The 24,105-nt window shown below is 43.0% G+C and overlaps 1 long non-coding RNA gene across 2 annotated transcripts in view; it reads right to left on the bottom strand.

Annotated features, from left to right (window-relative positions):
* Positions 1–2,683: 2,683 nt before the first annotated feature.
* Positions 2,684–24,105, bottom strand: part of LOC129700196 (uncharacterized) — a 30,271-nt gene continuing 8,849 nt past the window's right edge. Inside the window, exons 2-4 of one of the 2 annotated variants that reach the window (XR_008723990.1) lie at positions 21,011–22,125; positions 19,673–19,786; positions 2,684–7,134 (exon numbers count right to left, since the gene is read on the bottom strand). This is a non-coding gene — a long non-coding RNA (uncharacterized LOC129700196). The remainder of the gene's footprint in view (positions 7,135–19,672; positions 19,787–21,010; positions 22,126–24,105) is intronic. The other variant, XR_008723991.1, reaches the window with a different exon arrangement.

A 24,105-nucleotide genomic window follows, 5' to 3' on the forward strand; every position in this document is an offset into this window, starting at 1 on the left:
CAGCACTCGGAGGAAACAATGAGAATGTACAAACTCCAAACCGGCAGCACCTGATGTCAGGATTAAACCCATGTCTGTGGCATTGTGAAGCGGCAGTTCTACCAGCTGTGGCACCGTGCTGCCCTCATCTTGGGGTCCTGTTGCCTGATTCGCAACGACTCTGATGTAGTACAGAGGTAATTAGGAAAGATCGCAGAATGTCATCCGATGAACGGTCCTTGACCTGAAATGTTAACTCTGTTTTTATCTCCACAGATGTTGTGTGACCTGCTGAAGAGCCAGTTTCTGTTGCTATAAAAATGAATACATTTTGCACTAATTTTCCTAAAGTGAAACTCACTTTAAATGAATTTACGAAAACATTTACGAGGATGCTGCCGGGACACGAGGGCCAGAGCTATAGGGAGAGGTTGGGCAGGCTACGAAGAAGGGGGAAAACGCTGGGAGAGAGGTCAGCTTGACTATCTGCTTGATTGGCAGATAGTTGGACAGAGGTCAGGGACGAAAAGACAAAATGTGTGCAATAAGGATAGAAGACGAAGGAGTATAGGTGAATGGGACAGGGGAAGGAGGAAGCAGAGAAATATGAGGTGCTGTTCCTCCAGTTTAGTGCAGCTTTACTCAGACAATGGAGGAGGTGCGGGACAGAAAGGTCAGTTTGGGAATGGGAATGGGAATGGGAAGGGGACCCATTGTTTCAGCCTGCACCTGACCCACAGAACTCATCTCAAAATTCCCCAATTCCATCCTATCACTCCTTGTCCAGTCCCTTCCAACCTACATCTGAGACACCTCACACACCCTTCATCTCTTTAATATTTCCAATTCCTAGGCCCCATCTCCTCGTCTTCACATTGAATGTCGGGTCCATCTACACCTCGCCCCCCAACCAGGAAGGTCTCCAGGACCAGCGGTTCTTCCTTGAACAGGGACCCGGTCAATTTCCCTCTACCAACACTCTCCTCTGCCTGGCAGAACTCGCCCTCACCCGCAACAACTTCTCTTTTGTCTCTTCTCACTTTCTTCAAGTTAAAGGTGTAGTCATGGGCACTCGCACGGGACCCAGCTATGCCTGCCTTTTTGCTGGTTACATGAAACATTCCTGTTCCAATGTACACTGTCACCATCCCGTTCTCCGCTACATCGAAGGCTGATTCGGGCCAGCGTCTGCATCCAACACATCATTCTGCGATAGTTCCACCACCTTCAATGGGATCCCACCACCAGTCACGTCTTTCCATCCCCACTCCTTTCACCTTTCTGTAGAGACCGCTTCGTCCACAATTCCTTGGTTCACATATTCTTTCTCCCCAAAACCACCCCATGTAACTCCTATCCCTATACTTCCTCCCTTGCCTCCATCCAGGGACCGACTGCTTTTGGCGTTCCCGATGTAGCCAGCTTTATACCAGCGTGATCAAATGTAGACGAGGTGACCATTTCACCACATTCTTGCACGCGGTCTGCCAAGGCCTCTCGATTTCTAACCAAATTAACACCCCTTTCCATTCCCATACTGACCTTCCTGTCCTGGGCCTCCTCCATTGCCAGAATGAGGCCACACTTAAACTGGAGAAACAGCAACTCATATTCCGCTTGGATAGCTTAAATGCTCCAATTTTAGGTAACTACATAACCCTCACCCTTTCACCATACAACCCCTCCCTTCCCCCCCCCCCCCCCCCCCCCCCCCCACCTTTCCCCCCCCCCCCCCCCCCCCCCTCCTTCCCCCCCCTCCCCCTCCTCCCAGGGTCCCATCTGGACTTGCATGAATTTGGTATGAACATTAAATTCTCCAATTTTAGGTAATTAACCTACAAACAATCCCCCCCCCCCCTCTTTTACCCCCACCCCTCATTTTCTCCCCCTCTTCACCATGTGCCCCAACTCAATTTGTACCCATTTCCACTTCTTCCCCCCCTATCCTTTTCCACCCATATTCCTTCCTCTGGCTTCACAATTCACGCCTCTTCTATCCTTATCTCACATCTTTTATCTTTTCATCTCTGGACTTTGTCATAAGAACTCTTACATCATAAGAACTGTTCAAGAACAAGCTCGCTGGGAAGATTTGTGTAACTCCTTGTTTACAATAATGCCTCTCTAAATACAGCTGCAAAATCTAGTTAATTCCTTGCAGAACGGCATTGAGAATTACGTTCTATTTAAAAATGCAAAGGGCAGCCGGATGTGACAAGTAGCTTGAGCTCTGAGTTTGGCAGTCAGCCTGCTTCTGACAGATAGTTCTGTGTTAGCCCAGTCTGCCCTCTGGTGGCTTGTTGGATTGTTGCAGAGTGTTTTGAAACCTCCTCTAAAATCAAAATTGTGATTTTGTCTGCAGTGGTGCCATTTGGACATTAATCTTTCTAATCCAAGAATTTCTAGCTTAAATATCAAAAAGCATTGGATCGGACAATGTACTTTAATAAAAACACATCAACTAAAATAAGCAGGGGATCCAAGAGAGTGCAGAAGCTGGAATCTTGAGCATAACACAAAGTGCTGGCGGAACTCAGCAAGTCAGGCAGCATCTGTGGGGGTAACGGGCAGAATGGACAGGTAATATTTCGGGTTGGGACCCTTTCTCAGATTGATTGGAGGAGGGGGGCAGGGAGAAAGCTGGAAAAGAGTAGTGGGAGCAGGACAAAGTTTGGCGAGTGATAGGTGGAAGATAGACAAAAAGCTGGAGTAACTCAGCGGGACAGGCAGTATCTCTGGAGAGAAGGAACGGATAACGTTATGGGTCGAGGCCCCAAAAGGTGGATTCAGGTGACAAGAGTTTGATTGGCAGTTCGGTGGGAGCAAATGACAAAGGCAAAGGTGAAAAGGAGGCAAGGTTGTCAGTTAAGGAGAGAAGAGTTGAGTGAAATGGAAAGCCAGAAGGAGGGATATGGCTGCAGGAGGACAGTGGGGTGGGGAAAGATGGGGAGTAAATGCGTAATATGGAACTCAGAAATTGAAATTGTCCATACTGAGAAGGGGAAAGAAGCATGAAAATAAGCTGCTACCAACATCAACTGAAATCTTCAAATACTTTAAAATTAAAATATCATATATTTACAGAGTATCCGATGTCAGAGTAAATAGAGCAGTGTCATGCAATGATTAGGAGATATAGTGGGGATTTAATGGATATATCATTAATGATGGATCAATTAAAGGCATTTGCAGGCCTTTATCGTGCAATCTTCTTTTGCTGTGACTTTGGTTACACCATAGACTTTGTTTTTGCACTAGTCTTACAGTCATTAATTTATCCTATTTTTTATTATTATATATTCATCTGAGTATATTGCATTCATGGAACTATTAAACTGCAGCAAGTAAGACATTTGTTGTTCCATTGTGCATACAACAATTAAACCCTCTTGATGCTTGACTCAACTGTAGGGATTGTGCTGAGAGTTTTTATTGGCTTCTAGACTTCATTTTACACTCTTATCTCTCATTCGCAATTGTGATATTGATCACTGTTGGTTCACGGACTAACACTACAACAAACATTGCCATAAAAATATGATCTTCACCTGATGCACTCTCTTTTCATCTACGAAGCAACACTTCTAGAGAATTACCAAGTTGCATATTTTGTGTGACATTTTCGTTTCCAATGGTCCACTTGGTCAGGTTTCTTGCTTCTGAGATAAGTAATGGAGTCAGTATTCTTTTCTAGTCTTACCCGTCCATACAAATGGTTCATTCAGCTGGCAGAATCTGAGGCCAGGTGCGTGTTATCTGGCAGTGGGGAACTGGAGTTTTAGTTGTGCTCTGTAAAGCCATCCATGGGTTGAGGCAGGATATTTATTTCCTGGTGTTTTTCCCCACCCAGGTGGCCCAGTCACAATATTGTATCAGACCCCGTCTCAGGTGAGGATTGCATGGATTACAGGGATCACACCACAGCTTCACTGCAACTTGAATTTCCAGGCCTTGGAATCAAAAGTTAATTCCTGAGAATATCTCAACAATCATCTCTGGTACAAAATAGATGTGGAAACACTTGAATTATCAGCAAATTTATTCACAAGGAACTGCAGGTGCTGGTTTACAAAAATAAACAAATGCTGGAGTAACTCGGTGGGCAGGCTTCATCCGTGGTTTATAAGCAGGTTTAAGACCAATGACTGCATCAACACGAGCTTGAAAAGCCTGATGATATCATGTACATTTTAAGAGGCATTTAGACAGGCACATGACTAATTTAGCAACATGTTCAGCATGGCCATTCTGGGCTGAATGATCTGTTTCTGTGCTGTATAGTTCTAAGTTCTATGTTAATTAAAGACATTTGCAGACTTTCACCATGTGATCTTCCTTGAACTGTGTCTTTGGTTGCGCTACAGACTTCGGTTTTTGCACTATTGTGGTGACCTAGTATTATGGTTATTAGTTTAATTATAATATATTGTCTGCATGTTATGGTGTTCACAGGTCTGTAATAGCCCTGTCCCACGGTACGAGTTCATTCCAAGAGCTCTCCCGAGTTTGAAAAAAATCAAACTCGTGGTAAGCACGGAAAATGAACGCAGCGGGTACGTCGGAGCTCGGGGACGTCTCTTAGCAGCTCGTAACGCTAACAGCAGATACTCGGGAAGACTCGCTAACGGCAGGTAAGCTCGGGTAGATTCGTGAAGATTTTTCAACATGTTGAAAAATGTCCACGAGAGCCCCGAGTACCGACGAGTGGCCATTACCGTAAATCTCCGAGGAGAATTTCATTCTTCCATTGTTGGTACATATGATCATTAAACACCCTTGACTTATCACAACTGCAGGAACTGTGGTGAGGGTATTTATTGTATGGATTGTAAGACTCAAGAGTGTTTCATTGTCATATGTCCCGAGAAGGAAAAATGAAATTCTTACTTATTCTTACTTGCAGCAGCATCACAGGTGTGAAACATAGTACTCTGTAAACACAATAAACAACGAAAATAGTTCAGTATATATCGAAAAAACAATAATAGTGCAAAGACAAAAACAATGCCTCCTATGTCTATGTAGTTTGTAGCTTATTTAGAGGTTGACGAGTTTAATAGCCTGATGTTTGTTGGGAAGAAGATGCTCCTAAACCTGGACATTACAGTTTTCAGGCTCCTACACCTACTTCCCAATGGGAGGATTGAAATGAGAGCTTGGTGCAGGTCTCTGTTGATGCTGATTGCCTTTTTGAGGCAGCAACTCCTGTAGATTCCATCAATGGTGGGGAGGTCAGCAATCGTGACGGACTGGGCAGTGTTTACCACTTTTTGCAATCTTCATTCCTGGGCATTTGAGTTGCAGAACCAGGCCGTGATGCAACCAGTCAATAAGCTGTAATTTTTGACTATGTTCCTAGATATATGGACCATCCCAGACCCACAGAGGTTCCACTTTTCCATTATTAAATTTGTATAACAGCACTAAACGTCTGTTTCATGCTGCCAACATTTTACACCTTTCCCTGATGTTTTTCAACTGCATCAATGGCATGATGGTGCAGCGGGTAGAGTTGTTGCCTCACACCGCCAGACACCCTGGACGCTGGCCTTAGGTGCAGTCTGTGTGGAGTTTGCATGTTCTCCCTTTGACCGCGTGGGTTTCCTCCGAGTGCTCCAGTTTCCTCCCACGTACCAAAGACGTGTGGGTTTATAAGTTAATTGGCTTCTGTAAAATTGCTCCCAGCATGTAGGGATTGGATGTGAAAGTGGGATAGCATAGAACTAGTCTGAATGGGTGATCATTGTCAGTGTGGACATGGTGGGCTGAATGTCGTGTTTCCATTCTGTATCTTTAAACTGAACTAAACAGCGCAGAATTGTACATAGAAACATAGAAAATAGGTGCAGGAGTAGGCCATTCAGCCCTTCGAGCCTGAACCGCCATTCAATATGATCATGGCTGATCATACAACTCAGTATCCTGTACCTGCCTTCTCTCCATACCCCCTGATCCCTTTAGCCACAAGGGCCACATCTAACTCCCTCTTAAATATAGCCAATGAATTGGCCTCAACTACCTTCTGTGGCAGAGAATTCCACAGTTTCACCACTCTCTGTGTGAAAAATGTTTTTCTCATCTCGGTCCTAAAAGATTTCCCCCTTATCCTTAAACTGTGACCCCTTGTTCTGGACTTCCCCAACATTAGGAACAATCTTCCTGCATCTAGCCTGTCCAACCCCTTAAGAATTTTGTAAGTTTCTATAAGGTTCCTCTGTTGTACCTCTGTTACAAGTCTTCTGCCTCACAGAAAGACTCGGGAACTGCGGACTCCGGTGGGAGGCGGCTGATCGGGAGGTCCGGGCCGCTGAGGAGGATTTTCACCGTCGGGGTTCGGCGTCGGCGTTCCATCAGCCCGGCAAGAGGGCCTGAGCATCGGGCCGCTCGGGGCGGCGACTGCGGGTGCTCGGAAAGCCCCGACCACGGGTGAACATCTGGGAAGATCGGAGGGGAGGCTGGCTGGATTATGGTGCCTTCCTCACCTTGGTGCCATTGTGTTATGTTGTGTCGTGGACTTTCTGTGTTTGTGCTTTTTTTTTACAAATTCTATTTTATTTTTAATATGTTTTATTATTTATTTATTTTTATGAAACTGACTGTAAAGGGAAATTCATTTCATTGTCTCGAATTGAGACAATGACAATAAATTTGAATACAATACAATACAATACAAGTATTTAATAACCAGTTTGGTAAATTACGTACTGCCTTTCTGTATTTCTCTTCTTAGTTCTTTTGGAAACACATTTCCCATCAATGCTGCCTGACTGCTGGGACGATCGAGTGGAACTGAGACCTAAACCAATCATTCATCACCCAGCAAGACCTTGGTGACTTTCTGCCTCACAGACTTCCTGAACGGCAAGCTCACAGTGAAATATTAACCAAACTAACCCCTTTTTATTAGAGGCTTGAACTTTGGTTGAAAACAATGTGTCTAAGTTTGCAGTGTAGTTTCTTGAAATCCCTGTGCCGTATACATACATTTCAAATGTAGTTTCATGAGATGCACAGGGTAGGCAGCAGGTGCGTCATATCCATTTCTGAGCAGGATAGGGGAGGCCTGTTTGCAGTGTAACTGAAGATCTAAGTGCAGGTTACAGGTGCCACTTCTGAATTGCTCCAGTTACCTCCTCGTAAGATCACTGGCCGAATCTGAATGGAATTGAAGGAGACGAGAAATAAAATCCATGAATCCAAATTAATTTCCATTAAAAAAAAGCTGTACACACGAGAGTCCTGCAGATTGTCTTATTGAGTTTCCCCTCAGGGAAACCGCAACTGAGTCGGAGTGGTGATGACAAATGCTTTCAGCGCATTGGATGTGGCAACTGCAAGAATTAATCATTCCCATTGAACTTCAAGTCCTTTGCAGTTTAATAGAAGGCAAAGGCAACTGGGGTGGCTGGTAGAGCTGCTGCCTCACTGCACCAGAGACCTGGGTTCGATCCTGAGCTTAGGTGCTGTCTGTGTGGAGTTTGCACATTCTCCCTGTGACTATGCAGGTTTCCTCCGGGTGTGCTGGTTTTCTCCCACATTCCAAAGCTGTGTGTGTTTGTAGATTAATTGACATCTGTGAAAAATGTTCAACTAGTTTGCAGGGAGTGGTTTGGAAAGTGGAATAACATCGTACTATCGTGAATGGATGATCGATGGTCAGCATGAACTTGGTGGGCCGAAAGCCCGGTTTCCACCTGTATCTTTCAATCAATCAATCAAAGCCCTTGTCTTCTTTGCTTTGTTAATGGTCTTACCTTTGCTAGTTGATATCTTGTTTTGCACTACAGGACGCCACAGATGATGCTTGAAAGTTATTCTTGTACTTGATCCCATTAGTAAACACTTTACGCGCTTTGCCATATGTATGCAAAGTGAATATTTAACAAAGTAAGGAAGCAGGTATATAGGACAGGCATGCTTTAACAGTCATGTAATCTAATAAATGATAGACCCACAATGAAGCTTACCACAACATCTAACTCTCCAATTGCTACAATTACAAAAAATCCCCTACTATCATTTGGTAAGAAGACTGTATTTGTATATTTCTACTGTACTAGCAGATTATGTACAATCAAAACGATGAATACATTCACACTGCGTTCAGTTCTGGGCAATTGTGTTCAATTCTAGGCACTGTGTTATAGGAAAGATGTTGTTAAGCTGGAAAGGGTACGGAGAAGATTTACAAGGATGTTGCCAGCACTAGAGTGTCTGAGCCATAGGAAGAGGTTGAGTAGACTGGGACTCTATTCCTTGGAGCTCAGGAGGATGATGGGATCTTATAAGGTCTTGTATAAGGTCTTGAGAGGAATAGATCGTGCATATGCACAGAGTCTTGTGCTCAAAGTAGGTGAATCGAGGACTAGAGGGAATAGGTTTAAGGTGAAAGGGAAAAGCTTTAATAGGAATCTACAGGGTAACCTTTTCACACAAAGGGTGGTGGGTGTATGGAAAGTGCTGCCAGAGGAGGTAGTTGAGGCAGGGACTATCCCAACATTTAAGAATTAGTTAGATAGGTACATGGATAGGATAGGTTTGGAGGGGCATGGACCAAATGCGGGCAGGTGGAACTAGTGTTGCTGGGACATGTTGGCTGGTATGGGCAAGTTGGGCTGAAGGGCCTGTTTCCACACTGTATCACTTTATGACTATGACTTTATGATGAACAAATGTTCTACAAGAAATGCTGATTGCAAAATAAACCTTCATTTAATATAATTCCACATTAGCCATTCATGGATCTTTACCACTTGGAAGTTGAGGCAGGCACAATAACAACACTTATTAATTCAGTCTCCCGAAACATCACTTATCCATGCCCTCCACAGATGTTGCCTGGTCTGCTGAGTTACTCCAGCACTTTATGTTCTATGCAAGATTCTGGCATCGGCAGTTCTTTTTGTCACCATTTGAAAGACACTTTGACAGGATCATGGACAGGAAAGGTTTAGAGGGACATGGGCCAATTGCGGGCACATAGAACTGGCTTAGATAGTCGGCTTGGATGAGTTGGGGCAAAGGGCCTGTTTCTGTGCTGGATGCTTCTACACCACTATACTCCAGCATCACCAATACAATTTCGTGAAATCACTTTTTTTGCATGCATGGATGGATAAGAATTTTAAAAGAATCTGATCTTTTTATTACAGAAGGGATATTTAGTGGTAAGTTTACAACTTTGTGACTCCCATTATTTCAGCCCCACATACCCCTGCACCCCACCATAGTCATCACAAAAAGTAATTTAAAAACTATTAAGAAGAAACAAATGGAGAAACAAGAGACTGCAGATGGTGGAATCTTGAGCAAAAATCAAAGTGCTGGAAGAACCCAGGTGATCAGGAAGTATTTGTGGTGGGAATGCATAGATGATGTTTGTGTTTGGACTGAAGGAGAAACGGCTAACATTTACCAAAATAGGAAGCACGTCTTTAAAGAAAGGGACGTAAAATTATGAGGAATTACTTGATATAGGGAATTATTTAGGATTAATTCTACTGAGGCAGAAGAGGCAGGTTTATTATTGTTTTAACACGGACAAAATTTGAAAAAAAAATTATTCTGATCACGGAGTCAGCGACAGGGGTCATCAATTTATGATCATTACTGAGCAGGGAGATCTTTAAACTATCAGCAATCGTACTTCATCAGACTTCAAAGTTATACAGTATCTTCCCTTTATTTATCTGCCCACTGTGGATGGCATGATTACAATGATGTATAGTCTTTTCTTCGACTGCATAGCACGCAATCAACAGCTTTTCATTGTACCTCGGTACAATAATAAATTAAACTAAAGTAAACTAAATGTGAAAGGGTGCGGGGAAACCTGTTTCTGCATGGAAAGCTTTCCCACAGGAAGAGGTTAAGAGAGATGATTTCAAACAGCATGAGCAAATGGAACAAATAGTTGAAGCAGAGCTATGGAGAGAATGCTGGCAGTCAGTCAGCTTTCGATTTCTTCTGTAAAGTAATGTACTGAATGTCCTCCTACTGTTTTCTAAACCTTCCTGGTCTTACAAATTCAGATGAAAAATTCATTTAAAGTAGAATTCAGTCATGTGAGGGATAGTCCAGCTGGAACACTAACCTCAGCAACTATAGACAATAGACAATAGGTGCAGGATTAGGCCATTCGGCCCTTCGAGCCAGCACCACCATTCACTGTGATCATGGCTGATCATCCACATTCAGTACCCCGTTCCTGCCTCCTCACCATATCCCCTGACTCCACTATCTTAAGACCTCTAACTCTCTCTTGAAAGCATCCAAAGAATTGGCCTCCACTGCCTTCTGAGGCAGAGAATGCTACAGATTCACAACTCTCTGGATGAAAAAGTTTTTCCTCATCTACCGTTCTAAATGGTCTATCCCTTATTCTTAAACTGTGGCCCCTGGTTCTGGACTCCCCCAAAATCGGGAACATGTTTCCTGCCTCTAGTGTGTCCAATCCCTTAATGGTCTTATATGGTTCAATAAGATCTCCTTTCATCCTTCTAAATTCCAGAGTAGACACAATGATCTTCTATGGACTGTGCACTGTATTTGTTTTTTGTACTGTTATGATAGAGCTGACTCACAGGGTCAGGTTTGATCCTGACCTCTGGTGCTGGTCAATTGGACTCCATAGATTGCCCCTGGTGTGTGGGGAGCGGATCCGAAAGAGGAAAAACATAGAATTAGTGTGAAGGGGTGACAAAGGTCAATGTGTCTTGGTGGGCCAAATTACCTATTTACCTGCTGTATCTATCAATCAATGTTATGTAGCATTTCAAATAGGAACCATCTCACAGGTTACTGATGGGTTTGAGGAAGATACCGAGACTAGAAACAGGCGGCGACTGAAAGAGAGTTAGATTTGATGGGCAAAGAGAAATGGCATAAAGTGATTACATGCCACCAACTACCAACTACTGCAAGGACCCAAGTGGTGGGAAGGAGAAGATCACAGACTAGAAATTCCCAGGAAATCAGTGGGAATATTGGGAAATGTTGCACCTTTATATCTGTTATTTTCCTCCAACACCGCTGATATGGTCTAAGTGATGGCACAGTGGCGCAGTAGTAAAGATGCTGCCTTTCAGTGCCAGAGATGCGGACTACGTGGGCGGCGCGACTCACGTCGCAGCGGCCTCTGCAGTCCGTCTGTCTTTTTTTATTTTTTGTCTTGTTTAAATGTAGTTATAGTGGGGTTTTTTTTAACTGAGTATGTGTGTGGGGGGCGGGTGGTGGGGAAAACTTTTTAAAATCTTTCCCCTGCACGGAGAACCCGAACCTTTTCTCTGTCGGGTCTCCGTTGTCGTTGGGGTCTAGCACCGTGGGCGGCCTCCAACCGGAACGACCTGGGGCTCCAGTCGCGGAGCTGCGGACTTACCCACCATCGTGGAGCTGGCCGAGTTAGGAGCAGGAGGAGCTGTAGTTGCGCGCTGCTGCGACCCGACCCAGGAGATTCGGGGGCTCCAGCCGCAGGTCTGGTGGACAGTGACACCGGGAGCCCGCTTTTCGGGGCTTCCGCAATGGCGACTTTTCCCGCCCGAGTTGCGGGGTTGAGGATGACCTGGAGCAGGGCCTTACATCGCCAGGCGCGGCTTTAACGGTCGTGGGACACTTACCATCGCCCGCCGGGGGCTTTGACTCGGACATCGGGAGGAGTGCAGGGGAGAGATAAGACTTTGCCTTCCATCAGAGTGAGGAGGAGATTCACTGTGATGGATGTTTGTGTAAATTGTGTTGTGTCTTGGTTCTTTTTTCTTGTGTGTATGACTGCAGAAACCAAATTTCGTTTGAACCTCAAGAGGTTCAAATGATAACAAATAAATGGTATTGTATTGTATTGTCTGATCCTGACTATGAGTGCTGTCTGTGTGGAGTTTGTACGTTCTCCCTGTGATCATGTGGGTTTTCCCCGGGTGCTCCGGTTTCCTTCCACACTGCAAAGACGTACAGGTTTGTAGGTTAATTGGCTTTGTTAAAATTGTAAATTGCCCCTAATGCGTAAGATAATGCTGGTGTGTGGGGTGATCGCTGGTCAGTGTGGACCCGTTTGGCCGAAGGGCCTGTTTCTGTGTTGTATCTCTAAAGTCAATTGTCAACAGAAGTTGTTTTTCCTGGAGTGGTCTTGGTATATAAGAGGAAGTTTTATTATGAGACTTTGGAATCCCAAACCAGCATGGGAACGTGCCAGGAGACTAGAGTGGGAATTCTCCATGCACCACGATCAGAACGGTGCCAAGATGCTTGAGAGGGAATTATCCTGGAACCAAAATGGAAACGGTGTCAGAACCCTTGGGTCGAACTTCCTCAGCCGGGATAGGAAAGGTGCCAGGACACTCACATGGGGAATTCCCTTGGGATCGGAATGGTGCCAGGACACGCGTGGGACTTCCCCTCGGACTGGGAGGATAGGAACAGTGTCAGAACCCTTGGGTTCTCCAGACCAGCCACCGCAAGTCCTCGATGGGCAGAATGCCGTGAGACTCTATGCTACCAGTCACCACTTAATCTCACTGGAGACAAGAACGGACAGAAGGTGCGAGATTTGTCACTTTATTAATCCCTTTTCCAATATCATATATTAGTTGCCTCATTGATTCTTTTTCACTGTATTTCACTATAATAAAATTAGTTGTTCATACGCCAATCATTGATCCTCAAATCTGCTTGTTCTGTCATTGTCACACACTTAAAGTACTAGAAATAAATAGCTTAAAGATTAAAATCACCCTCATTTCACGAACATGAGAGGAGAGAACAAAATCAAAATATAACATTATTTTGTGTCTGTGGAATTCTCTGCCTCAGGTGGAGGCAGGTTCTCTGGATGCTTTCAAGAGAGAGCTAGATAGGGCTCTTAAAAATAGCTGAGTCAGGGGATATGGGGAGAAGGCAGGAACGGGGTACTGATTGGGGATGATCAGCCATGATCACATTGTATGGCGGTGCTGGCTTGAAGGGCCGAATGGCCTCCTGCACTTATTGTCTATTGTCTAACATTTAATATACAATTTATTATATTAAATACCCAATCTTATACATTCTATAAATTAATGTAATTTATTATAAAATAAAATGTATATCATATATGTATATATTTGACATTTATATCAAAATATAAAAGAATATTAAGATGGGCTCTGATCCCAAACATCATCTGTTCATTCCTTTCACGGATGCTGCCTGACCCACAGAGTTCCTCCAGCACTTTGTGTTTGACTCAGGATTCCAGCATCTGTAGTCTCTTGTACCTCCAGAGCATGAATGGTACATGCAGTCAGTCCTCCGATCATTTTATAATGGTGAGGTTTTCATTGGTTACCAGGTAAGGGATTTGTCTCCTCTGGTATCAGACTGCACAATCTTTCCTGTCATGCTTTGTCTTCGTGAATTTCCCCAAATAGTTACTATAATATAATTATTTCCAGAGGGAAAGCTGCAGCCTCTAAACAGTGGAAACTGTACAGCCCTTCACTTTTCTGTAGCCTAAAATAATGTTATGAGCTATGGGTCTAAAACTCCACATCAACTCTAAGAATATAAACCTAACCTAACTCTCCCTTGGGATAGTTTAGGCTACCATTAATCATAGATAATTTACAACGTATAGATACATCCATCAATAGCCACAAACCATTTGACAGAGCAATTACACTTACTGTTAATTGATTGCGGTATTTCATTATATACTATGCCATTAGCTGGAATATGCACAGGGACAGTTCAGTCTTCAATTCCAGGGATTTATGATTACAGAAGATATTGATCAGGTAGAATGCTGTAGAGATTATCTACTGACAGTTTGTGTTGACAGTTTGATGTTGACAGCATCAAAAACCATATAGACATCCTTGGTTTTACCCTGAGTGAACATGTGAAATTGGATACTTTGGCAGTCTGAAGCAGTAATTACAGATCTGAGTCTAGGACATGGAACACAGGAACAGGCCCTCAGCCTACAATATCCATGCTGAACATGATACCAATTTAAACTGATCTTCTCTGCCTGCACGTGATTCATCCCCTTCCATTTGCTGCATATCCATGTGCCTATCCAAACACCCAAACTCATTGCTAATTTGCAAATCATATTGCTTAGTGAACCAAATAATATTTGTATCCCTTTCTAATTGTTACAATTATATTAAAAACTGTTTTGTGAATAAATGGACCTCTTATATATTGCTAGAATTTTTTGCCATAAAGCCTTATGGTATAGATAGATACAGGCTCTTAGCCACTTGTTGACCAAGGTGCTTCATCTAAGCTAGTCTCATTTGCCCACGTTTGGCCCATGTATATAATTAAAAGTCTCATCTTGACCACTTCCTGTTTGCGCTGCATATTAATTTTAGAAAAAACACTACCCTGTATCGCTGTGATTTTTGGCCATCTTACTCACAGTCCTCCTCCGCTGAGCAGGCCCTGAGGATTTTTCCCATCGATAAAAAATAAAAAAGTTATGAGTGTTTAAAAAACCTTGAGATCAGTTGATTGGTCCTCTTGCCTGTCAATCACCGCAATGATGGTAACGCCCTTTCCGTGTGGGGGGGGGGGGGTGGGGGGGGGGGGGGGAGGACTATAAATCCTCGGATGCCTGGATGTCAGTCAGTCACTCTGCAAGATCGCGAGGGAGAGGCCACGACTGGCATTCTAAGCTGTGAATCAATTGAACTGTGAGTCTGCAATGTACTTGCAATAAATGATTTGTTAGCCCTTAATGACAATGCCATGAGTTGTTTGGCCTGCTGCCCTGCCTGTGCTTGAAAGTGCCATGCTTAATTGAAATGAAATGAAATGACAATGCCATTAGTTGTTTGGCCTACTGCCCTGCCTTTGCTTGAAACTGCAATGCTTAATTAGGTCCGACTGTGTTTGGAAGGAATAAATGCTTTATTAGGTCTGACTGTGTTTGGAAGGAATAAATGCTTTATTAGGTTCGACTGTGTTTGGAAGGAATAAATGCTTTATTAGGTCCGACTGTTCGTTACTTCCGCTTAGTGGACAGCTTAGTAGACAGGTCGCGTGATTGCGTAATTTCCGGTGAGTGCAGAGGTCACGCTAATTGCAGAAGTGCCTCTGACTGCAGAAGCCCCACAGTGGAGAGGCTGTGCTCGGCCGTGTGAGTAGATTCAAGAAAGTTTACTGTCATATATATGGTATGTGAGTCAGTGTGTGTGAGTGTGTGCGTGTGCGTGTGAGTGTGTGAGTGTGACTGTGTGTGTGTGTGTGTGTGTATGAGTGTGTGTGTGTGTGGGAGTCTGTGTGAGTGTGTGTATGAATGTGTGTCTGTCTGTGAGTCTGTGAGTGAATGTGTGTGAGTGAATGTGTGTGTAAATGTTGCCCCTCGGGTTCTCATTAAATGTTTCCCCTCTGAGCTTAAACCTATGGTCATCCAGCCTCCCCTTATAGGCCAGGCTCTCAAGTCCCGGCAACATAAATCCTCTCTACACTCTTCCCAACAATGGCATCTTTAAGAAGAATGGTATTTTTGAGAAGTAAGTTTCAATGTCAATGTTCTAGTGATGAGAAATGGCTACAGAGAGATGGTGAATCAATTGACATTAAAAGCAGCTGCAGTGGCTATTTCAATGTGTGCCAGCAGGGGGCAGCATCGAGCAAATGGTGCAATGAGCTCTCGGGTCAAGGAGAGACGAGATAAAGCCACAGTAATTAACTCTTCTTAAAGTGACCAATAATTGAAGTTAACGAAATTTAACTAATTGAAAAGATGGAACATCATAGCAATAAGCAAAAGAATCATAACCTTTATCTGCTGAAAAAGTGCTAATTGATTAATTGAAAGATACAGCATGGAAACAGGCCTTTTAGGCCACTGAGTCTATGCCGACCATCAATCAACCATCGGTACTAATTCTATGTTATACTATTTTCTCATCCACTAGAAGCAATTTTCAGAGATGGCCAATTAACCTACAAACCCATATCCAGCTAAACCTTTCCTATCCATGTTTCAAAGGTTGTCATTGTATTTACCTCAACTACTTCCTCTGGCAGCTCATTCTATATACCACCACTTTGTGTTAAAAAGTTACCCTCGGGTTCCTATTAAATTTATCCCCTTTCACCTTCAAGCTGTCCTCTAGTTCTTGATTCTCCAACCCTGGGAAAAACACAATCTGCCTTCAACCATTTTAATACTGTCATGATTGTATTCAACTATAAAATCACCCTTCAGCCTCCTATGTTCCAAGGAATAGACTCCTAACCTGCCCAACTGCTCCCTGTATCTCATGCCCTTGAGTCCTGGCAACATCCTCCCAACTCTTCTCTGTGGGCTTTCCAGCTTAATGACATCTTTCCTACAGCAGAGTGACCAAAACTGAACGCAATACTCCAGGTGCGGCCTCACCAAAATCTTGTACAACTGTAACATAACGTCCCAACTGAGGTACTCAATTTCCTGACCGATGAAGTATACTAAAAGCCATCTTCGTCACCCTGTCCACCTGTGACGCCTCTTTCAAGGAACAATGTGCTTGCACTCATTTTTAAACTGAAGTTTATGGAATTGAAGGAAAATTATTAGCCTTTTTAGGAAATTAGCTGAGTGTAGAAACATAGAAATATAGAAAATAGGTGCAGGAGTAGGCCATTCGGCCCTTCGAGCCTGCACTGCTATTCAATATGATCATGGCTGATCATCCAATTCAGAATCCTGTACCTGCCTTCTCTCCATACCCCCTGATCCCTTTAGCCACAAGGGCCACATCTAACTCCCTCGTAAATATAGCCAATTAACTGGCCTCAACTACCTTCTGCGGCAGAGAATTCCAGAGATTCACCACTCTCTGTGTGAAAAAGTATTCCTCATCTCGGTCCTAAAATATTTCCCCCTTATCCTTAAACTGTGAGCCCTTGTTCTGGACTTCCCCAACATCGGGAACAATCTTCCTGCATCTAGCCTGTCCAACCCCTTAAGAATTTTGTAAGTTTCTATAAGATCCCCCCTCAATCTTCTAAATTCTAGCGAGTACAAACCGAGTCTATCCAGTCTTTGTTTCATATGAAAGTCCTGACATCCCAGGAATCAGTCTGGTGAACCTTCTCTGTACTCCCTCTATGGCAAGAATGTCTTTCCTCAGATTAGGAGACCAAAACTGTACGCAATACTCCAGGTGTGGTCTCACCAAGACCCTGTACAACTGCAGTAGAACCTCCCTGCTCCTATACTCAAATCCTTTTGCTATGAATGCTAACATACCATTCGCCTTCTTCACTGCCTGCTGCACCTGCATGCCTACTTTTAATGACTGGTGTACCATGACACCCAGGTCTCGTTGCATCTCCCCCTTTCCTAATCGGCCACCATTCAGATAATAGTCTACTTTCCTGTTTTTGCCACCAAAGTGGATAACCTCACATTTATCCACATTATACTGCCTCTGCCATGCATTTGCCCACTCACCCAGCCTATCCAAGTCACCTTGCAGCCTCCTAGCATCCTCCTCACAGCTAACACTGCCCCCCAGCTTCGTGTCATCCGCAAACTTGGAGATGTTGCATTCAATTCCCTCGTCCAAATCATTAATATATATCGTAAATAGCTGGGGTCCCAGAACTGAGCCTTGCGGTACTAATCACTGCCTGCCATTGTGAAAAGAACCCGTTTACTCCTACTTTAGGAGTAGGAGACTGAGGTTAATAAGTTGTAGTCATACGTAAGGTTATGTAGTTTGAAGGGGTGATCACTTGGACTGAATCGTCATTTATAAACAGTAAATAGTTTTGATATTGAAAATCTCAACATATAATGAAAATATTTGAATAGACGAATATATTTGCATTTCTATCTCAAGAATAATAATACAAGGGTGTGGAAGTTACATCGCAGCTGTATAAGTCACGGTTTAGTATAAGTCACTATTGTGGGGAGTTCCAGACACTGTGTATTAGGAATGATCATTGACCTTCACGACAGAGCAAGAAATAAAATGTCCAAAGGAATAAATCACTTTTCCAGAGCCAGAAATGCCAAGGAGTCCAGGGCATAGGTTTAAGGTGAGAGGGGCAAAGTTTAAAGGAGATGCGGGACATTTTTTTACACACAGGGTGGTGGGTGCCTGGAATGTATTGCCAGGGATGATGGATATTTAAGAGGCTTTTAGATATGTGCATGGATATGCATGGAATGGAGGGGTTGATCATGTGGGGCAGAGGAGATCAGTTTAACTTGGCATTATGTTTGTGCACAGACCATGGAGGAAAGTGGACAGATGACGTCTCAGGTCGGCATGTTTCAATCAGAAGAGGAGTCCCAACCCAAAACATTTATCTGTCCATTTATTTTCACAGATGCTGCTTGATGCAAGTATCCTCCAGAACTTAAAAAAAAACCTCAAACTCAGGCTTGTTGGTGAACTGAAAATCAAAAACTACAAATGCTAGATATCTGGAACAAAAACTGAAAATGTTGGAAACACTCAGGTCAGCAAGCATCTGTGGAAAGAGAGACAACGTTAGTACCGCTTTTCTCAGACCAAGAGTTTTTAACCTGAAACATTAATTCTGTTTTTCTTTCCACAGATACTGCCTGACCTGTTGAGTGTTTGAAACATTTTCAGTTTTTATTGTTGTGGGCCCAAGCTGATAAAATATCATGTTGATATTTTAAAAATCACCTCTCTGCCGACTTACTTTTGCATCGGGAAACGTGCATTTAGTTGGAGAAAAGAACAGAGACAACTTTTATTTAAATTCTAATTACCATGTAAATGGAAAACATTTACCTCCTTTCAGTCTCAACCTCGGGCTCACTACTGTCTCACTAATTACCTGGTGTCACAATGAAATGAAGAAGCTGTGAGTGATGAAAATGCCAGGGATCAATGCAAATTAAACCTTCTACATTCCGGTAATAATAGTGGGAAACTCCATGGAATCAATAGGCACTGATTTTAGATTTCGCACACATCTGTTTGGGAAGATAATTACTCCTCTGGTCTACTTGTTTGTCATAAATATGCAATTTTGACTATCTCTAATTTGCTTCACAAAGAGGATTATTGCTGATAAATATCAAGTCAACATACACAGCTATAGATGTAAACAGTCAAAAGGAATATTCTGCTGCTAGCTCAATACACTTATGGCGACGTCAGATGCGGAAAAGTCCAAAAGTCCAAAGTTCCTGGCTTGTGACCAGTTTGGGAATCAACCAGGCATGGGCATTTCAAAGTGTTGCAGCTGGTAAACCCACTGCCTCACAGCCTCAGAGTCCCAGGTTGGAACCTGACCCCGGGTGCTGTCTGGGTGGAGTTTGCCTATTCTCCTTGTGATCAATTGAATTTCCTCCGTGGGCTCCAGTTTCTTCCCACATCTCAAAGATTGTGAAAGGAAGTAAACTCTCCCCCCCCCCATTCCAGAGAGAGGTTCTGCATGCTCAAGATCTTCGCACACCTCTGACAGTTCAGCCACGGTACGCATAACACGCAGCCATCTTGCAACACATTTTTTCAGGATAAGGTAGCTGTCAGAAGAAGTGGAATGAAGCAGGCTTATTTTATCCAGGGACTAAACAGTCTGGAGAATGGATCATGGTGACAATTAGCCCGGCCATCAAAAGGATATTTGTCAATAGGGCATCAATTTCATTGAAGGTGGTAGCATATTGAATCTTATAAGGGAAAGAAGGTTCAGAAAAGTTTACAGCCTATACCCCTCAATATGCCAATACCTTTTTGCTTTTATTACTTTTAGAAATACCATTTTCCGGGTTCCATCCATGGAATGATCTGTTCGAGAAGGATTTGTTCCTGAAGATTGTTCAGACATTGCAGACAGACAGAATCTGCAAATGGATTGAGTAAGCACGAGCAGATTATAGCCAGGCTACAGGAAGGCATTGGTTGTTTATCAGCTCCCCAGGGCGAGTTCAAACACTTGAGTTACATTACAGTAAGGATATGGAGGCTTTGGAGAAGGTGCGGGCGATTTACCAGAATGATGCCTAGATTAGAGCTAGATTATTAGCTACAAGATGGGTTGTTTTCTCTGGAACAGTGCCAGAGGGAAGATAGAAATATGCTAAATTATCAGAGGAACAGATAGGGCAGACAGTCAGAACCCTTATCTCATGGTGGAAATGTCAACGACCAGAAGGCATAGTTAAAGGTGAGTGGGGCATAGTTTAAAGGAGATGTGCGTGGATGTATATTTTATACAGGGAGTGGTGGGTGCCTTGAACACACTGCCAGAGGTGGTGTTGGCAGCTGATACTATAGTGGTGTTTAAGAGGCTTTTAAATAGGCACATGGGTATGCAGGGAATGGAGGGGGTATGGATTGTAATATATTCATACATATTCATGTATATGTTAATGAGTTGGTGTTCAATATAAGTAGGGAATGTTGGGTAATAAATCTCTCTCTCGTGATCCAGGCATCCTGCGTGTAAGTTGATATTCATTCTGCCGTCCGGAATATAACAAAATGGCGACAAGGATGGGATAGAGTTTGTGAACTCACCCTTTAAATGCAGTACAGGACAGTTTTGCAACATGCAGTATTGTTTAACAGTTTAAACAGTAAATACAGAGTTGTGTCGCAGTTGTTTGCGAGCTGGACATGATAGGCCGCAGATCCTTCTATGTAGGGGACTGTAGTTTAAAACAGCAGCTGGACAAATCATCGAAGGTTTGTCAGGCTATCTCTAGCCAAATAATGGATTGAGGTTAAGCATATGGAGTCAAGCACTACTACTTAGCGTACCATAGATGAGTTGAGATCCATTTTTGCATGCCATGGTTTACCGGAAGAACTTGTTTCTGATAATGGGCCTCAGTTTCGGTCAGAACAGTTCAAAGAATTTATGCAGTGTAATGGTGTAAAACACACACTTGTTCCCCCATACCATCCAGCCTCCAACGGGGCAGCGGAAAGGTCTATTAGAATTGTCAAAGATGCTCTCAAGACACGGGTTTTGCAGGGTAGTTCAAAGCTCAGCATGAAACATGATTTGGCTAGTTTCTTGCTGAAGCACAGAACCACACAACACCCAACAACGGGTTACTCACCAGCAGAACTGTTGATGAAGAGAAGGCTAAGAATACACCTGTCCAGTTCAACCCAATTTGGCCTTGAGTTGAGCAAAAACAGTTAAGTCAAAAACGCAATTTTGACTCCCACAAAAAGGAGAGGTACTTCAAGCCAGATGAGCAGGTTTGTGTTCTCAGTCCCCCCAACAAGTCCAGTCGAGACAAATGGGATGTTGGGAAAATAGTGGAAGTGTGTGGAAGAAAAAGATACTTAATTGAAGTTGGAGATAGGATCAAAAGTGTTCATGTTGATCAAATGATTCCAGCCAAAGATGGGCCAAAAACTGAGCATGAAGTCCTAATTCCTGAGTTTGTATCTGAAAGTGAGTTGGAAGAGACCACTGTGATTGAAACACAAAGTTCAGTTACTACAGACAAAGAAACAGATTCCTCCGGTCAAAGTCAGGTACTAAAACAGAGCCAAACTAGCCAACAATTGAGTCAAACACCTAAACTTGTTACACCTATTACTATTAGACGATCAGGCAGGATCCGTAAACCAGTAGTCAGATTAGGTTTGTAAGTTAAGTAAATCACTGTATAAGTAAAACGAAAATGTGTAGATATGTAAAATAAATATATTATGTTTATCATTTAAGATTTCATAAATACTGATGCAGGAAAAATGTTCCCAATGTTGGGCGAGTGTCCAGAACCAGGGGCCACAGTCTAAATTAGGACAAGATGAGAAAAAACAATTTTCACCCAGAGAGTTGTGAATTTGTGGAATTCCCTGCCACAGAGGCCAGTGGAGGCCAAATCACTGGATGGATTTAAGAGAGAGTTAGATAGAGCTCTAGGGGCTAGTGGAATCAAGGGATATGGGGAGAAGGCGGGCACGGGTTATTGATTGGGGACGATCAGCCATGATCACAATGAATGGCAGTGTTTGCTCGAAGGGCCGAATGGCCTCCTCCTGCACCTATTTTCTATGTTTCTATTATGTACCTCTGCCAGATCGCCTCTGAAATAAATTAACTGGCAGGTTTAGTGATTCATCATTTTGTTGGTTATCCCATGCATTTAGGATTGTTTATGTTTCTCCACTCTCCAAGCAGATAGTGTTTGCAGTCCTTCTGTTTCATACAACACACCTGAAAGAAAACACATAAAGCACAATGTAACTCAACCCTAATAAGCAAAGCATTAACGTGAAACCTTTCATAACACATAATTACCTATCACTATACAATGCCATTTAATCTCCATTCAACCAAGTTGCTCCTTCTGAGGTCAGTCCGAGATTGTTATGGTGTGATTCCCCAGGCCTCCTGCACTCTATAACAAACACAGTGCGTGTTCCAATCTCTGCACAGTGTTAACTTTAAACTGAAGCTGTACTTGCCAACCCCCCCCCCGTGGAGTCCAGCACCTGTGCCCTATTCACATTTGTAACCAGTAATCACACACTGATGCCTGTCTGATCACAGCTTCTATTTGATTATTTATGGCTCTTTTACATAAAATGTATTTCAATATGCTGTAAAATCATTATGGAAAGGTTAGGATTTAACCACAATCATGCAATTACAAACTGCATGAGATGGAAAATAACTCATTGCTCGGAGCTAAAAATTCCAGACACATTGACAATAACTTTTACGTACAAAACTACAGTTTGGTGATTACTGTTATAGTGCAATTGAAATATTAAATGTATTATAATACTTAAACATGTCTACGGAAGGATGAAAGCTTCAGAGAGTTATGTCACATCAATGTTCTTTCATTGTGTTTGAGATATTAGTTACAGTTATGGTTTTCTAGCTGCACAAATATTCATCACGTTGCTGAGTGTGTTGTTTCTATGGAGGAGGTTTTGGAGAGTCAACAGAGGAGCCACTAACTGGAGAATGCTCCATGTTTGAATTGCTCTCGTTGCTGATACAGTTAGCTCAGTTACACTTCAGATCAATAGTTGCTCCAGAGACAATGCTAGCAGAGGGCATATGATGGTGACAATTAAATGTTTCTGAGCATGGAGTGCTGGAGGTACTCAGTGAGTCAAGCAACAAAGTACAGTGAAATGAGCCAGTCTCGACCCGAAATGGTGTCTGTCCATTTCCCTCCACAAATGCTTCTGACCCACTGAGTTCCTCCAATACTTTGCTGAAAATTCCAGCATCTGCAGTTCCTTGTGCCTCTGATAGTATTCTTGTTAGATCTGCCAAATGAGCAACTGCAAATGGAAGTGAGCTACATGCAGTTGACAACATTTGCCTTTTTAACAGCAAGGACAAACATCAGCTTAAGTTGTTTGTCAGGTCCCTGAAAGCACACTGTCTCAGCCTGCACCCACCAATGAGCTGACCCTCTGCACCCAACACTAGTCACAGGAAGGTGGACTCCGAGAAGACAGGCATTATAATACCTTGATAGCCTTTGACATGCTTTTGAAGGTTTTGAACTGTTTTTAAATGTTAGACAGATTGAAATAATTTCAGTAAAGCCAAGCAATGGAAGTGAATTGCATCGAAGCACTGTCCTCAACAAATTATTGCCCCAAACTGAGCTCAGCGGTGAACAGAGAGGGTTTTGGCCTGAAACGTTGCCTATTTCCTTCGCTCCATAGATGCTGCTGCACCCGCTGAGTTTCTCCAGCATTTTTGTGTACCTTAGAGAGCATAGACTATCAGGTGAGCTAGCATCTGACTTCAAGTGTAAAGACCTGCAGTAGCCCCCTCATTTATTCTTCAATTCTGCCTTTTCATGAGTGTTTCTGACATGGAGAGCCATTGCTGTGTATTGATGCATGAGTGGATTGAATAATTATTTCACATATAAGATGCAGTGGAATCTAGCTTGTACAAGAAATAACTTTGAATAAAATTACACACGTTGAGTAATAAATAAATTTAACCAGCTGGTTTGGCTGTTATTAAAAACAATACTTCAAAAATTATAATAAAACATAGAGCTCTTTTATGAAATAAGAAAGAATAGATTCTTTGGATGTGGATTTACTAGAGGCTTGTAGTTATTTCCCATCTTATATTGCCCTTGAACTGAGTGCTGGGTGTCATGGAACAGAGAACAGCCAATTTATTAAAATTTATGATCCGTTATTTTCCTTG

This window comes from Leucoraja erinacea, chromosome 9 (genome assembly GCF_028641065.1).
Source record: "Leucoraja erinacea ecotype New England chromosome 9, Leri_hhj_1, whole genome shotgun sequence".
Lineage (NCBI taxonomy): Eukaryota > Metazoa > Chordata > Chondrichthyes > Rajiformes > Rajidae > Leucoraja > Leucoraja erinaceus.